This window comes from Dendrobates tinctorius, unplaced genomic scaffold (assembly GCF_039654945.1).
Source record: "Dendrobates tinctorius isolate UK_male_01 unplaced genomic scaffold, ASM3965494v1 ptg000168l, whole genome shotgun sequence".
Lineage (NCBI taxonomy): Eukaryota > Metazoa > Chordata > Amphibia > Anura > Dendrobatidae > Dendrobates > Dendrobates tinctorius.
In genome coordinates this window covers 2,723,214-2,741,595 of record NW_027361835.1, presented here as the reverse complement: position 1 = coordinate 2,741,595, position 18,382 = coordinate 2,723,214, and the positions used below count along the sequence as shown (strand labels likewise).

The following is an 18,382-nucleotide window of genomic DNA, read 5'->3' as shown; positions in this document are numbered from 1 at the left end:
CCCTCCATGGAGGTGACTGTGAGGTTAGGACGGCCTCGCTGCAGGATCTGTACCCGTCTCCTGCTCACTCTCCGCAGGTTGAGGCCCCTCCATGGAGGTGACTGTGAGGTTAGGACGGCCTCGCTGCAGGATCTGTACCCGTCTCCTGATCGCTCTCCGCAGGTTGAGGCCCCTCCATGGAGGTGACTGTGAGGTTAGGACGGCCTCGCTGTAGGATCTGTACCTGTCTCCTGCTCACACTCCGCAGGTTGAGGCCCCTCCATGGAGGTGACTGTGAGGTTAGGACGGCCTCGCTGCAGGATCTGTACCTGTCTCCTGCTCACTCTACGCAGGTTGAGGCCCCTCCATGGAGGTGACTGTGAGGTTAGGACGGCCTCGCTGCAGAATCAGTACATGTCTCCTGCTCACTCTCCGCAGGTTGAGGCCCCTCCATGGAGGTGACTGTGAGGTTAGGACGGCCTCGCTGCAGGATCTGTACCCGTCTCCTGCTCACTCTCCGCAGGTTGACGCCCCTCCATGGAGGTGACTGTGAGGTTAGGACGGCCTCGCTGCAGGATCTGTACCCGTCTCCTGATCGCTCTTCGCAGGTTGAGGCCCCTCCATAGAGGTGACTGTGAGGTTAGGACGGCCTTGCTGCAGGATCTGTACCCGTCTCCTGCTCACTCTCCACAGGTTGAGGCCCCTCCGTGGAGGTGACTGTGAGGTTAGGACGGCCTCGCTGCAGGATCTGTACCCGTCTCCTGCTCACTCTCCGCAGGTTGAGGCCCCTCCGTGGAGGTGACTGAGGTTAGGACGGCCTCGCTGTAGGATCTGTACCTGTCTCCTGATCGCTCTCCGCAGGTTGAGGCCCCTCCGTGGAGGTGACTGAGGTTAGGACGGCCTCGCTGCAGGATCTGTACCCGTCTCCTGCTCACTCTCCGCAGGTTGAGGCCCCTCCGTGGAGGTGACTGTGAGGTTAGGACGGCCTCGCTGCAGGATCTGTACATGTCTCCTGCTCGCTCTCCGCAGGTTGAGGCCCCTCCATGGAGGTGACTGTGAGGTTAGGACGGCCTCGCTGTAGGATCTGTACCCGTCTCCTGCTCGCTCTCCGCAGGTTGAGGCCCCTCCATGGAGGTGACTGTGAGGTTAGGACGGCCTCGCTGCAGGATCTGTACCCGTCTCCTGTTCGCTCTCCGCAGGTTGAGGCCCCTCCATGGAGGTGACTGTGAAGTTAGGAAGGCCTCGCAGCAGGATCTGTACCCGTCTCCTGCTCGCTCTCCGCAGGTTGAGGCCCCTCCATGGAGGTGACTGTAAGGTTAGGACGGCCTCGCTGTAGGATCTGTACCCGTCTCCTGCTCGCTCTCCGCAGGTTGAGGCCCCTCCATGGAGGTGACTGTGAGGTTAGGACGGCCTCGCTGTAGGATCTGTACCCGTCTCCTGCTCGCTCTCCGCAGGTTGAGGCCCCTCCGTGGAGGTGACTGTGAGGTTAGGACGGCCTCGCTGTAGGATCTGTACCTGTCTCCTGTTCGCTCTCCGCAGGTTGAGGCCCCTCCATGGAGGTGACTGTGAGGCTAGGACGGCCTCGCTGTAGGATCTGTACCCGTCTCCTGCTCGCTCTCCGCAGGTTGAGGCCCCTCCATGGAGGTGACTGTGAGGTTAGGACGGCCTCGCTGTTGGATCTGTACCTGTCTCCTGTTCGCTCTCCGCAGGTTGAGGCCGCTCCATGGAGGTGACTGTGAGGTTAGGACGGCCTCGCTGTAGGATCTGTACCCGTCTCCTGCTTACTCTCCGCAGGTTGAGGCCCCTCCATGGAGGTGACTGTGAGGTTAGGATGGCCTCGCTGTAGGATCTGTACCCGTCTCCTGCTCGCTCTCCGCAGGTTGAGGCCCCTCCATGGAGGTGACTGTGAGGTTAGGATGGCCTCGCTGTAGGATCTGTACCTGTCTCCTGCTCGCTCTCCGCAGGTTGAGGCCCCTCCATGGAGGTGACGGTGAGGTTAGGACGGCCTCGCTGTAGGATCTGTACCTGTCTCCTGTTCGCTCTCCGCAGGTTGAGGCCCCTCCATGGAGGTGACTGTGAGGTTAGGACGGCCTCGCTGTAGGATCTGTACCCGTCTCCTGCTCGCTCTCCGCAGGTTGAGGCCCCTCCATGGAGGTGACGGTGAGGTTAGGACGGCCTCGCTGCAGGATCTGTACCTGTCTCCTGTTCGCTCTCCGCAGGTTGAGGCCCCTCCATGGAGGTGACGGTGTGGTTAGGACGGCCTCGCTGCAGGATCTGTACCCGTCTCCTGCTCGCTCTCCGCAGGTTGAGGCCGCTCCATGGAGGTGACGGTGAGGTTAGGACGGCCTCGCTGCAGGATCTGTACCTGTCTCCTGTTCGCTCTCCGCAGGTTGAGGCCCCTCCATGGAGGTGATGGTGTGGTTAGGACGGCCTCGCTGCAGGATCTGTACCCGTCTCCTGCTCGCTCTCCGCAGGTTGACTCCCCTCCATAGATGTGTCCTCAGGGGTGGCTCTTCTCTCACATAAGTCATTATCATAAATGAGGCGCTGATGTGCAGTTACTTTACTTAGAATGCCCTGTATGATGGAACGAGACGCTCTAATGTGCCGCCTTCATGTACTACTTGACTGATTTTATGGATTACTAATTTTTGCACCGAGAGCCATGAGCCGCAGCAGCGAGAATCAGACATCAGTTGTGCTCCGTCTGTAATACTGACTGCGACCAGGAGACTGGGATGCCAGAGGCTTCCGCTCAAAAATGCAGAGAGCTGGTGCTGTCATATTGTAGTATAGTATCATGTGGGCCCTGTATGGCGGTGTTATGTGGACGCTACATACAGCATTATATGGCATTATTTGCTGATATTAATTGTACACTGAATGGCATTGTTATGTGAGTAATATACTGTAGTGTTATGTGGGCACTATATAGCAGTTTTATCAGGATAGTATATGGTGGTATTGTTTCAGGTACTATCTCTCGCTTATGTCTGTCTATACTTGTGTGCGTTTATCAGTCTGATCGGGATCTCTGTCGCTGATCTCACGCTCTGTCTGTGAGCGGTTATTATTCTGATCGGGATCTCTGTCGCTGATGTCACGCTCTGTCTGTGAGCGGTTATTATTCTGATCGGGATCTCTGTCGCTGATGTCACGCTCTGTCTGTGAGCGGTTATTATTCTGATCGGGATCTCTGTCGCTGACCTCGCACTCTATGGCTGTGAGCGGTTATCATTCTGATCGGGATCTCTGTCGCTGACCTCGTGCTCTGTCTGTGAGCGGTTATTATTCTGATCGGGATCTCTGTCGCTGATGTCACGCTCTGTCTGTGAGCGGTTATTATTCTGATCGGGATCTCTGTCGCTGACCTCGCACTCTATGGCTGTGAGCGGTTATCATTCTGATCGGGATCTCTGTCGCTGACCTCGCACTCTATGGCTGTGAGCGGTTATTATTCTGATCGGGATCTCTGTCGCTGATGTCACGCTCTGTCTGTGAGCGGTTATTATTCTGATCGGGATCTCTGTCGCTGATGTCACGCTCTGTCTGAGCGGTTATTATTCTGATCGGGATCTCTGTCGCTGACCTCGCACTCTATGGCTGTGAGCGGTTATCAGTCTGATCAGGATCTCTGTCGCTGACTTCACGCTCTGTCTGTGAGCGGTTATCAGTCTGATCGGGATCTCTGTCGCTGACCTCGCACTCTATGGCTGTGAGCGGTTATCAGTCTGATCGGGATCTCTGTCGCTGATCTCACGCTCTGTCCGTGAGCGGTTATCATTCTGATCAGGATCTCTGTCGCTGACCTCGCACTCTATGGCTGTGAGCGGTTATCAGTCTGATCGGGATCTCTGTCGCTGACCTCGCACTCTATGGCTGTGAGCGGTTATTATTCTGATCGGGATCTCTGTCGCTGACCTCGCACTCTATGGCTGTGAGCGGTTATCAGTCTGATCGGGATCTCTGTCGCTGATCTCACGCTCTGTCCGTGAGCGGTTATCATTCTGATCAGGATCTCTGTCGCTAACCTCGTGCTCTGTCTGTGAGCGGTTATCAGTCTGATCGGGATCTCTGTCGCTGACCTCGCACTCTATGGCTGTGAGCGGTTATTATTCTGATCGGGATCTCTGTCGCTGATCTCACGCTCTGTCCGTGAGCGGTTATCATTCTGATCAGGATCTCTGTCGCTAACCTCGTGCTCTGTCTGTGAGCGGTTATTATTCTGATCGGGATCTCTGTCGCTGACCTCGCACTCTATGGCTGTGAGCGGTTATTATTCTGATCGGGATCTCTGTCGCTGATCTCACGCTCTGTCTGTGAGCGGTTATCATTCTAATCGGGATCTCTGTCGCTGACCTCATGCTCTGTCTGTGAGCGGTTATTATTCTGATCGGGATCTCTGTCGCTGACCTCGCACTCTATGGCTGTGAGCGGTTATCATTCTGATCGGGATCTCTGTCGCTGATCTCGCGCTCTGTCTGTGAGCGGTTATCAGTCTGATCGGGATCTCTGTCGCTGACCTCGCGCTCTGTCTGTGAGCGGTTATCAGTCTGATCGGGATCTCTGTCGCTGACCTCGCGCTCTGTCTGTGAGCGGTTATCATTCTGATCGGGATCTCTGTCGCTGACCTCGCACTCTATGGCTGTGAGCGGTTATCAGTCTGATCGGGATCTCTGTCGCTGATCTCACGCTCTGTCCGTGAGCGGTTATCATTCTGATTGGGATCTCTGTCGCTGACCTCGCACTCTATGGCTGTGAGCGGTTGTCAGTCTGATCGGGATCTCTGTCGCTGACCTCGTGCTCTGTCTGTGAGCGGTTATCATTCTGATCAGGATCTCTGTCGCTGATCTCATGCTCTGTCTGTGAGCGGTTATCAGTCTGATCGGGATCTCTGTCGCTGACCTCGCACTCTATGGCTGTGAGCGGTTATCAGTCTGATCGGGATCTCTGTCGCTGATCTCGTGCTCTGTCTGTGAGCGGTTATTATTCTGATCGGGATCTCTGTCGCTGACCTCGTGCTCTGTCTGTGAGCGGTTATCAGTCTGATCGGGATCCCCGTCGCTGACCTCGTGCTCTGTCCGTGAGCGGTTATCAGTCTGATCAGGATCTCTGTCGCTGATGTCACTCTCTGTCTGTGAGCGGTTATCAGTCTGATCGGGATCTCTGTCGCTGACCTCGCGCTCTGTCTGTGAGCGGTTATCAGTCTGATCGGGATCTCTGTCGCTGATCTCGTGCTCTGTGAGCGGTTATTATTCTGATCGGGATCTCTCTCGCTGACCTCGCACTCTGTGAGCGGTTGTCAGTCTGATCGGGATCTCTGTCGCTGATCTCGCGCTCTGTCTGTGAGCGGTTATCAGTCTGATCGGGATCTCTGTCGCTGACCTCGCGCTCTGTCTGTGAGCGGTTATCAGTCTGATCGGGATCTCTGTCGCTGCCCTCGCGCTCTGTCTGTGAGCGGTTGTCAGTCTGATCGGGATCTCTGTCGCTGATCTCGTGCTCTGTGAGCGGTTATCAGTCTGATCGGGATCTCTGTCGCTGATCTCATGCTCTGTCTGTGAGCGGTTATCAGTCTGATCGGGATCTCTGTCGCTAATCTCGCGCTCTGTCTGTGAGCGGTTATCAGTCTGATCGGGATCTCTGTCGCTGATCTCGTGCTCTGTCTGTGAGCGGTTATTATTCTGATCGGGATCTCTGTCGCTGACCTCGTGCTCTGTCTGTGAGCGGTTATCAGTCTGATCGGGATCCCCGTCGCTGACCTCGTGCTCTGTCCGTGAGCGGTTATCAGTCTGATCAGGATCTCTGTCGCTGATGTCACTCTCTGTCTGTGAGCGGTTATCAGTCTGATCGGGATCTCTGTCGCTGACCTCGCGCTCTGTCTGTGAGCGGTTATCAGTCTGATCGGGATCTCTGTCGCTGATCTCGTGCTCTGTGAGCGGTTATTATTCTGATCGGGATCTCTCTCGCTGACCTCGCACTCTGTGAGCGGTTGTCAGTCTGATCGGGATCTCTGTCGCTGATCTCGCGCTCTGTCTGTGAGCGGTTATCAGTCTGATCGGGATCTCTGTCGCTGACCTCGCGCTCTGTCTGTGAGCGGTTATCAGTCTGATCGGGATCTCTGTCGCTGCCCTCGCGCTCTGTCTGTGAGCGGTTGTCAGTCTGATCGGGATCTCTGTCGCTGATCTCGTGCTCTGTGAGCGGTTATCAGTCTGATCGGGATCTCTGTCGCTGATCTCATGCTCTGTCTGTGAGCGGTTATCAGTCTGATCGGGATCTCTGTCGCTAATCTCGCGCTCTGTCTGTGAGCGGTTATCAGTCTGATCGGGATCTCTGTCGCTGACTTCGCGCTCTGTCTGTGAGCGGTTATCATTCTGATTGGGATCTCTGTCGCTGATCTCGTGCTCTGTCTGTGAGCGGTTATCAGTCTGATCGGGATCTCTGTCGCTGACCTCGCGCTCTGTCTGTGAGCGGTTATCAGTCTGATCGGGATCTCTGTCGCTAATCTCGCGCTCTGTCTGTGAGCGGTTATCATTCTGATCGGGATCTCTGTCGCTGACTTCGCGCTCTGTCTGTGAGCGGTTGTCAGTCTGATCGGGATCTCTGTCGCTGACCTCGCGCTCTGTCTGTGAGCGGTTATCAGTCTGATCGGGATCTCTGTCGCTGATCTCGCGCTCTGTCTGTGAGCGGTTATCAGTCTGATCGGGATCTCTGTCGCTGACCTCGCGCTCTGTCTGTGAGCGGTTATCAGTCTGATCGGGATCTCTGTCGCTAATCTCGCCCTCTGTCTGTGAGCGGTTATCATTCTGATCGGGATCTCTGTCGCTGACCTCGCGCTCTGTCTGTGAGCGGTTATCAGTCTGATCGGGATCTCTGTCGCTGACCTCGCGCTCTGTCTGTGAGCGGTTGTCAGTCTGATCGGGATCTCTATCGCTAATCTCGCGCTCTGTCTGTGAGCGGTTATCATTCTGATCGGGATCTCTGTCGCTGACCTCGCGCTCTGTCTGTGAGCGGTTGTCAGTCTGATCGGGATCTCTGTCGCTGCCCTCGCGCTCTGTCTGTGAGCGGTTATCAGTCTGATCGGGATCTCTGTCGCTGATCTCGCGCTCTGTCTGTGAGCGGTTATCAGTCTGATCGGGATCTCTGTCGCTAATCTCGCGCTCTGTCTGTGAGCGGTTATCATTCTGATCGGGATCTCTGTCGCTGACCTCGCGCTCTGTCTGTGAGCGGTTATCAGTCTGATCGGGATCTCTGTCGCTAATCTCGCGCTCTGTCTGTGAGCGGTTATCATTCTGATCGGGATCTCTGTCGCTGATCTCGCGCTCTGTCTGTGAGCGGTTGTCAGTCTGGGCTGGATCTGTCCCCGTCGGAGTGACACCCTTGGTGCAGCATGCAGATAAACCGGTTCTGTTTCTGCAGGTCGGGGCGACGCTGACTCTTGTTGACCCTCCCTAGAGGGGGACATATACCGTAATGTGTATGATCTGTTCAGCTGAGACGTCTCGTTCACAAGGGTGAGGATTCTTCATGTAAGTAAAGATATTGCTTTTCCCTTATTAATTGTGTCGTGTGAGGTTATATCAGTACTGGAGCGTTATAAGAGGGGCTGATATCAGTCACATATGGTGTAATGTCTGGGGGTTATATCAGTACTGGAGCGTTATAAGAGAGGCTGATATCAGTCACATATGGTGTAATGTCTGGAGGTTATATCAGTACTGGAGCGTTATAAGAGGGGCTGATATCAGTCATATATGGTGTAATGTCTGGAGGTTATATCAGTACTGGAGCGTTATAAGAGAGGCTGATATCAGTCACATATGGTGTAATGTCTGGGGGTTATATCAGTACTGGAGCGTTATAAGAGGGGATGATATCAGTCACATATGGTGTAATGTCTGGAGGTTATATCAGTACTGGAGCGTTATAAGAGAGGCTGATATCAGTCACATATGGTGTAATGTCTGGGGGTTATATCAGTACTGGAGCGTTATAAGAGGGGATGATATCAGTCACATATGGTGTAATGTCTGGAGGTTATATCAGTACTGGAGCGTTATAAGAGGGGATGATATCAGTCACATATGGTGTAATGTCTGGGGGTTATATCAGTACTGGAGCGTTATAAGAGGGGCTGATATCAGTCACATATGGTGTAATGTCTGGAGGTTATATCAGTACTGGAGCGTTATAAGAGGGGCTGATATCAGTCATATATGGTGTAATGTCTGGAGGTTATATCAGTACTGGAGCGTTATAAGAGAGGCTGATATCAGTCACATATGGTGTAATGTCTGGGGGTTATATCAGTACTGGAGCGTTATAAGAGGGGATGATATCAGTCACATATGGTGTAATGTCTGGAGGTTATATCAGTACTGGAGCGTTATAAGAGAGGCTGATATCAGTCACATATGGTGTAATGTCTGGGGGTTATATCAGTACTGGAGCGTTATAAGAGGGGATGATATCAGTCACATATGGTGTAATGTCTGGAGGTTATATCAGTACTGGAGCGTTATAAGAGGGGCTGATATCAGTCACATATGGTGTAATGTCGGGGTTATATCAGTACTGGAGCGTTATAAGAGGGGCTGATATCAGTCACATATGGTATAATGTCTGGAGGTTATATCAGTACTGGAGCGTTATAGGAGGGGCTGATATCAGTCACATATGATGTAATGTCTGGAGGTTATATCAGTACTGGAGCGTTATAAGAGGGGCTGATATCAGTCACATGGTGTAATGTCTGGAGGTTATATCAGTACTGGAGCATTATAAGAGGGGCTGATATCAGTCACATATGGTGTAATGTCTGGGGGTTATATCAGTAATGGAGCGTTATAAGAGGGGCTGATATCAGTCACATGTGGTGTAATGTCTGGGGGTTATATCAGTACTGGAGCGTTAGAAGAGGGCCTGATATAAGTCACATATGATGTAATGTCTGGAGGTTATATCAGTACTGGAGCCTTATAAGAGGGGCAGATATCAGTCACATATGATGTAATGTCTGGAGGTTATATCAGTACTGGAGCGTTATAAGAGGGGCTGATATCAGTCACATATGGTGTAATGTCTGGGGGGTTATATCAGTACTGGAGCGCTATAAGAGGGGCTGATATCAGTCACATATGGTGTAATGTCTGGGGGTTATATCAGTACTGGAGTGCTATAAGAGGGGCTGATATCAGTCACATATGGTGTAATATCAAGCTTATATCTGGTAACCAGCTTTTCCAATCTCTGCTCTGAATCCATTCCTGTGTCTCCATTCAATGTCAGCAAGCAGTTAATCCTGAATGCTATCTCTGTGTTTTCAACTCTGCAAGATTATATCTGGTATATAGTTTTTTCAACTTACTCTGCTTGTCCCCTTATGTTGTGAGGTCAAGAAACTTTTCAAAGTGCTTTATGATCCATGTAGTGCTGGACATGTGTTTATTTGACCACAACATTTTATTGGGTCCTGGTGTCTCAATTTAGTGTGATTGATTAACGAGAAGAGAGAGCCCAAAAAAAAACAAAACTTAGCCTTAACCTCCTATATATTCATACCTAGCTAGGGGGAGCATTTATGCACATGTAATCGAAGTACATGTATCAAAGTACTACTGGCAGTTATAACATGGCAGACAGGGCAGGAGACAGGTAAGACATTTATATACATCTACTCCCTGTACATTAGGAGTACAACAAATATATACCATATGCATTTGTGTAATTTTAATCCTGGCCACTGCATTCACACACATCCACCGCCCTGGCATTAACTCTCTACACTCCATCCAAATCGGCCCCTCGCTCCTTTCCTCTACTATGCATAGCACTCACGCTCTTTTCACGTTGTTAAATTGCACAGATCCAGTCAGTCCCACCATTCAACATCAGAGACGCTCTCACAAATCACTTAACCATCTGCTCACTCTTTCTATCCTCCTTCTCCTAGTCGCAGGAGACATTGCTCCCAACCCTGGTCCCCCATGTTATAGAAAGTCAAACCTCCCGACTGCTACACTCAGAAACCCCTCTAATCTTATTAATATTCCCTGCCTGCCATCTGTCTCTCTTAGTTGTGCATTTTGGAATTCTCGCTCAGTGTGTAACAAACTCTCCTTCATCCATGACTTCTTCTTTTCTAATTCTCTTAACCTCCTGGCTCTTACTGAAACCTGGATCCAGCAGTCAGACACTACCGCTGCTGCTGCTCTTTCATACGGGGGGCTACACTTCTCTCATACCCCAAGATCAGACAATAGAGCTGGTGGAGGAGTTGGTCTGCTCCTATCACCAAAATGTACCTTTCAGGTTATCCCTCAAGTACCCTCACTTGTCTTCCCTTCTTTTGAGGTCCATGCCGTCAGACTCTACACCCCCTTCTCCATGCGAGTGGCGGTGGTGTATCGTCCTCCCGGCCCCTCCCATCAGTTCCTGGATCATTTTGCCACTTGGCTTCCACATTTTCTCTCCTGTGACATCCCTACCCTCATCATGGGAGATTTCAACATCCCCACTGCTCTTCCACTCTCCCCATCTGCTACTCACCTTTTATCGCTAACCTCCTCGTTTGGCCTTTCGCAGCTTACTAATTCTCCAACGCATGAAGACGGAAACTCCCTCGACTTGGTCTTCTCTCGGCTTTGTGCAGTGGATGATATTGCAAACTCCCCTCTCCCGCTCTCTGACCACAATCTTCTTTCATTCTCTATAAAGAACTGCCAGGCTGCTCAGGTCACCCCCACTGTCCAGACTTATAGAAACACACAGGCCATTAACACCCAGAAACTTATGAAGAACTTGCAGTCTTCATTGGCCCCTATCTCCTCCCTCTCATGTCCGGATTCTGCACTGAAGCATTACAATGAAACACTTCAAACTGCCCTGGATGAATTTGCACCCCCTATAAATAGAACACCACAACACAGATGGTGACAACCCTGGCACACGGTGCAAACACATTTCCTGCAGCGCTGCTCCAGGTGCGCCGAACGTCTGTGGAGAAAATCCAATCTACACGAAGATTTCATCCATTTTAAGTTTATGCTTAGAACATACAACACTGCCCTTCACCTCTCCAAACAAACCTATTTCAACACCCTCATCACCTCACTGTCCAATAACCCGAAACGTCTCTTTGACACTTTTCATTCTCTACTCAATCCAAGAGTACAGGCCCCAACCACGGAGCTCTGAGCTGACGATCTGGCCTATTACTTCAAAGAAAAAAATGACCAGATTCGACAGGAAATTATCTCCCAATCCCCTCATACCATGCACTGTCCTCCCTCCCCCACTGCATCTAACTCACTCTCTGATTTTGAACCAGTCACAGAAGAAGTAAGCAGGCTCCTTGCATCTTCTCGCCCAACTACTTGCACCAGTGACCCATTTCCGTCACATCTCCTCCAGTCCCTTTCCCCTGCTGTCACCCCTCACCTATCTAAAATATTTAACCTCTCTCTCTCTTCTGGTATTTTTCCCTCATTTAAGCATGCCATCGTACATCCACTACTTAAAAAACCATCCCTCGACCAAAACTGCCGCTAACTATAGACCTGTCTCTAATCTTCCCTTCATCTCTAATCTTCCCTTCATCTCTAAACTCCTGGAACGCCTGGTCCACTCCCGTCTTATCCGCTATCTCTCAGAAAACTCTGTTCTCGACCCTCTCCAATCCGGTTTCCGCTCTTTACACTCCACTGAAACTGCCCTCACTAAAGTCTCTAATGATCTGCTAACAGCTAAATCAAATGGTCACTACTCCATGCTAATTCTCTTGGATCTCTCTGCAGCATTCGACACTGTGGATCATCAGATCCTCCTCACTATGCTCCGCTCCATCGGCCTCAAGGACACCGTTCTCTCCTGGTTCTCCTCCTATCTCTCTGACCGCTCCTTTACTGTATCTTTTGCCGCTTCCTCCTCCTCTCACCTTCCCCTTACTGTTGGGGTCTCCCAAGGATCGGTTCTAGGACCCCTCCTCTTCTCCTTGTACACTGCCCCTATTGGTCAAACAATCAGTAGATTTGGTTTCCAGTACCATCTCTATGCTGATGACACCCAATTATACGCTTCTTCTCCTGACATCACGTCAACTTTTCTAGAAAACACCGGCGATTGTCTAAACGCTGTGTCTAACATCATGTCCTCACTATATCTGAAACTGAACCTGTCAAAGACTGAACTCCTGGTGTTTCCTCCCGCTACTAATGTACCTACACCCGACATTGCCATTTCCGTCTGTGGTTCCACTATTACTCCCCAGCAACATGCCCGCTGTCTTGGGGTCATACTTGATTCCAAGCTTTCCTTTGCCCCCCACATTCGATCACTGGCTCGCTCTTGTCATCTGCACCTCAAAAACATTTCTAGAATTCGACATTTTCTTACTTTTGACTCTGCAAAAACTCTTACTGTTTCTCTTATTCATTCTCGTCTCGACTATTGTAACTCTCTTCTAATCGGTCTCCCTCTTACCAAACTCTCCCCTCTCCAATCTCTCTTGAATGCTGCAGCCAGGATCATATTCCTCACCAATCGTTACACCGATGCCTCTACCTTGTGCCAGTCATTACACTGGCTACCCATCCACTCCAGAATTCAGTATAAACTTATTACCCTCACCCACAAAGCACTCCATGGCTCAGCACCACCCTACATCTCCTCCCTTGTTTCAGTATACCACCCTACCCGCGCCCTCCGTTCTGCTGATGACCTGAGGTTAGCATCCTCAATAGTCAGAACCTCCCACTCTCGTCTCCAAGACTTTACACGTGCCGCGCCAATTCTTTGGAATGCACTTCCCAGGTCAATATGATTAGTCCCCAATCCCCACAATTTTAAGCGTGCCCTAAAAACGCATTTATTCAGACTGGCCTACCACCCCAACACATTAACCTAATCTATCCCTGTGTGGCACAGCCAAAAGTTTTACCATAACCAGGTTCCCGGCATCATGTTCCCACATGTTTTATGCATCCATTAGCCCTCTGTGTCTGTACTGTTACACACTTAACATTATGACTGGTCCATACAATCAGGGCAACTGTTACCACCCACCTTTCGTGTCTCCCTCTTTCCTCATAGACTGTAAGCTTGCGAGCAGGGCCCTCACTCCTCTTGGTATCTGTTATAGTCTGTATGTGATTATTGTTATGCTGTAATGTCTATTGTCTGTACAAATCCCCTCTGAAATGTAAAGTGCTGCGGAATATGTCGGCGCTATAGAAATAAAATTTATTATTATTATTATTATTATTATTATTATTATGTCTGGAGGTTATATCAGTACTGGAGCGTTATAAGAGGGGCTGATATCAGTCACATATGGTGTAATGTCTGGGGGTTATATCAGTACTGGAGCATTATAAGAGAGGCTGATATCAGTCACATATGGTGTAATGTCTGGGGGTTATATCAGTACTGGAGCGTTATATGAGGGGCTGATATCAGTCACATATGGTGTAATGTCTGGAGGTTATATCAGTACTGGAGCGTTATATGAGGGGCTGATATCAGTCACATATAGTGTAATGTCTGGGGGTTATATCAGTACTGGAGCGTTGTAAGAGGGGCTGATATCAGTCACATATGGTGTAATGTCTGGAGGTTATATCAGTGCTGGAGTGTTATAAGAGGGGCTGATATCAGTCACATATGGTGTAATGTCTGGAGGTTATATCAGTACTGGAGCATTATAAGAGAGGCTGATATCAGTCACATATGGTGTAATGTCTGGGGGTTATATCAGTACTGGAGCGTTATAAGAGGGGCTGATATCAGTCACATATGGTGTAATGTCTGGAGGTTATACCAGTACTGGAGCGTTATATGAGGGGCTGATATCAGTCACATATAGTGTAATGTCTGGGGGTTATATCAGTACTGGAGCGTTGTAAGAGAGGCTGATATCAGTCACATATGGTGTAATGTCTGGAGGTTATATCAGTGCTGGAGTGTTATAAGAGGGGCTGATATCAGTCACATATGGTGTAATGTCTGGAGGTTATATCAGTACTGGAGCATTATAAGAGGGGCTGATATCAGTCACATATGGTGTAATGTCTGGAGGTTATACCAGTACTGGAGCGTTATATGAGGGGCTGATATCAGTCACATATAGTGTAATGTCTGGGGGTTATATCAGTACTGGAGCGTTGTAAGAGAGGCTGATATCAGTCACATATGGTGTAATGTCTGGAGGTTATATCAGTATTGGAGCGTTATAAGAGGGGCTGATATCAGACACATATGGTGTAATGTCTGGAGGTTATATCAGTATTGGAGCGTTATAAGAGGGGCTGATATCAGACACATATGGTGTAATGTCTGGAGGTTATATCAGTACTGGAGTGTTATAAGAGGGGCTGATATCAGACACATATGGTGTAATGTCTGGGGGTTATATCAGTACTGGAGCGTTATAAGAGGGGCTGATATCAGTCACATATGGTGTAATGTCTGGAGGTTATATCAGTACTGGAGCGTTATAAGAGGGGCTGATATCAGTCACATATGGTGTAATGTCTGGAGGTTATATCAGTACTGGAGCATTATAAGAGGAGCTGATATCAGTCACATATGGTGTAATGTCTGGAGGTTATACCAGTACTGGAGCGTTATATGAGGGGCTGATATCAGTCACATATGGTGTAATGTCTGGAGGTTATATCAGTACTGGAGCGTTATCAGAGGGGCTGATATCAGTCACATGGTGTAATGTCTGGAGGTTATATCAGTACTGGAGCATTATAAGAGGAGCTGATATCAGTCACATATGGTGTAATGTCTGGAGGTTATACCAGTACTGGAGCGTTATATGAGGGGCTGATATCAGTCACATATGGTGTAATGTCTGGGGGTCATTTCAGTACTGGAGCGTTATAAGAGAGGCTGATATCAGTCACATATGGTGTAATGTCTGGAGGTTATATCACTACTGGAGCGTTATAAGAGGGGCTGATATCAGTCACATATAGTGTAATGTCTTGGGGTTATATCAGTACTGGAGCGTTATAAGAGGGGCTGATATCAGTCACATATAGTGTAATGTCTTGGGGTTATATCAGTACTGGAGCGTTATATGAGGGGCTGATATCAGTCACATATAGTGTAATGTCTGGGGGTCATTTCAGTACTGGAGCGTTATAAGAGAGGCTGATATCAGTCACATATGGTGTAATGTCTGGAGGTTATATCACTACTGGAGCGTTATAAGAGGGGCTGATATCAGTCACATATGGTGTATTGTCTGGGGGTTATATCAGTACTGGAGCGTTATAAGAGGGGCTGATATCAGTCACATATGGTGTAATGTCTGGGGGTTATATCAGTACTGGAGCGTTATAAGAGGGGCTGATATCAGTCACATATGGTGTAATGTCTGGAGGTTATATCAGTACTGGAGCGTTATAAGAGGGGCTGATATCACTCACATATGGTGTAATGTCTGGAGGTTATATCAGTACTGGAGCGTTATAAGAGGGGCTGATATCAGTCACATATGATGTAATGTCGGGGTTATATCAGTACTGGAGCGTTATAAGAGGGGCTGATATCAGTCACATATGGTGTAATGTCTGGAGGTTATATCAGTACTGGAGCGTTATAATAGGGGCTGATATCAGTCACATATGATGTAATGTCTGGGGGTTATATCAGTACTGGATCGTTATAAGAGGGGCTGATATCAGTCACATATGGTGTAATGTCTGGAGGTTATATCAGTACTGGAGCGTTATAAGAGGGGCTGATATCAGTCACATATGGTGTAATGTCTGGGGGTTATATCAGTACTGGAGCGTTATAAGAGGGGCTGATATCAGTCACATATGGTGTAATGTCTGGGGGTTATATCAGTACTGGAGCGTTATAAGAGGGCTGATATCAGTCACATATGGTGTAATGTCTGGGGGTTATATCAGTATTGGAGCGTTATAAGAGGGGTTGATATCAGTCACATATGGTGTAATGTCTGGAGGTTATATCAGTACTGGAGCGTTATAAGAGGGGCTGATATCAGTCACATATGGTGTAATGTCTGGAGGTTATATCAGTACTGGAGCGTTATAAGAGGGGCTGATATCAGTCACATATGATGTAATGTCTGGGGGTTATATCAGTACTGGAGCGTTATAAGAGGGGTTGATATCAGTCACATATGGTGTAATGTCTGGAGGTTATATCAGTACTGGAGCGTTATAAGAGGGGCTGATATCAATCACATATGATGTAATGTCTGGAGGTTATATCAGTACTGGAGCGTTATAAGAGGGGCTGATATCAGTCACATATGGTGTAATGTCTGGAGGTTATATCAGTACTGGAGCGTTATAATAGGGGCTGATATCAGTCACATATGATGTAATGTCTGGGGGTTATATCAGTACTGGATCGTTATAAGAGGGGCTGATATCAGTCACATATGGTGTAATGTCTGGGGGTTATATCAGTACTGGAGCGTTATAAGAGGGGTTGATATCAGTCACATATGGTGTAATGTCTGGAGGTTATATCAGTACTGGAGCGTTATAAGAGGGGCTGATATCAGTCACATATGGTGTAATGTCTGGGGGTTATATCAGTACTGGAGCGTTGTAAGAGGGGCTGATATCAGTCACATATGGTGTAATGTCTGGGGGTTATATCAGTACTGGAGCGTAATAAGAGGGGCTGATATCAGTCACATATGGTGTAATGTCTGGAGGTTATATCAGTACTGGAGCGTTATAAGAGGGGCTGATATCAGTCACATATGATGTAATGTCTGAGGGTTATATCAGTACTGGAGCGTTATAAGAGGGGCTGATATCAGTCACATATGATGTAATGTCTGGAGGTTATATCAGTACTGGAGCGTTATAAGAGGGGCTGATATCAGTCACATATGATGTAATGTCTGGAGGTTATATCAGTACTGGAGCGTTATAAGAGGGGCTGATATCAGTCACATATGATGTAATGTCTGAGGGTTATATCAGTACTGGAGCGTTATAAGAGGGGCTGATATCAGTCACATATGGTGTAATGTCTGGAGGTTATATCAGTACTGGAGCGTTATAAGAGGGGCTGATATCAGTCACATATGATGTAATGTCTGGAGGTTATATCAGTACTGGAGCGTTATAAGAGGGGCTGATATCAGTCACATATGATGTAATGTCTGGAGGTTATATCAGTACTGGAGCGTTATAAGAGGGGCTGATATCAGTCACATATGATGTAATGTCTGGAGGTTATATCAGTACTGGAGCGTTATAAGAGGGGCTGATATCAGTCACATATGGTGTAATGTCTGGAGGTTATATCAGTACTGGAGCGTTATAAGAGGGGCTGATATCAGTCACATATGATGTAATGTCTGGAGGTTATATCAGTACTGGAGCGTTATAAGAGGGGCTGATATCAGTCACATATGATGTAATGTCTGAGGGTTATATCAGTACTGGAGCGTTGTAAGAGGGGCTGATATCAGTCACATATGATGTAATGTCTGAGGGTTATATCAGTACTGGAGCGTTGTAAGAGGGGCTGATATCAGTCACATATGGTGTAATGTCTGGAGGTTATATCAGTACTGGAGCGTTGTAAGAGGGGCTGATATCAGTCACATATGGTGTAATGTCTGGAGGTTATATCAGTACTGGAGCGTTGTAAGAGAGGCTGATATCAGTCACATATGGTGTAATGTCTGAGGGTTATATCAGTACTGGAGCGTTGTAAGAGTGACTTATGTGCTATGTGTGATATTTTTTGGTTGCTTCTTTTTAATCATTTGACATTTATTTATTTGATTTATTTTATATAGCGCCATTAATTCCACAGCGCTGTGCAGACAATATCATCATCACTGTACGCGATGAGGCTCACAATATACAGTCCCAATCAAATTCAAATAGGCATTATTGGCAGGACCAAAATACATTTAGTGTTGCCAAAGCAAGAAAATAGATGTGATAGGGGAGGGGATTGGGGATTATGGGAAAAGGGTGATGGGGCACAGTTTGGGAAATAATAGTCCATTTGGGGGTGTAGCGAAATATGCATATATATGTATGTATGACGGGCAGTAAATTAGCATATGTTCTAGGCTGCAGCTCTTCACACAGGTCATGACCTATGTTATCCTGAGAAAGACAGTCTTCCTGGTCTCAACCCCAGGGGGATTTCCTGAGAACACAAAGTGGAAACATTTTGCACCTTCTGGTGTCTTTGCTGGAGAGACGCCAATTGCAGCCTGACACTATTTACTATGAGAAAGGTCGCGCAAATAGTGTTCAAAGAAAAAAATAATGTATTCATGGGTAAAATAGCTAGGATCCAGTCACAACCAAAGATTAGAATATTAATATGAAATGCTGGTCTAGAAATCTGATCTCCAGGTTAATCTATAAATTAGGCCTGT

At 48.4% G+C, this 18,382-nt stretch overlaps 1 protein-coding gene across 10 annotated transcripts in view; it reads left to right on the top strand.

The window, feature by feature from the left end:
• Positions 1–18,382, top strand: part of PLEKHA7 (pleckstrin homology domain containing A7) — a 247,585-nt gene that overhangs the window by 91,169 nt on the left and 138,034 nt on the right. The window contains exon 1 of one of the 10 annotated variants that reach the window (XM_073550762.1): positions 7,369–7,505. The exons of the other annotated variants lie outside the window; for them this stretch is intronic. The gene's annotated coding sequence lies outside the window, so the exon portion shown is untranslated. Of the gene's footprint in view, positions 1–7,368; positions 7,506–18,382 lie in introns of those variants that run through there. 10 annotated transcript variants of the gene reach the window in all.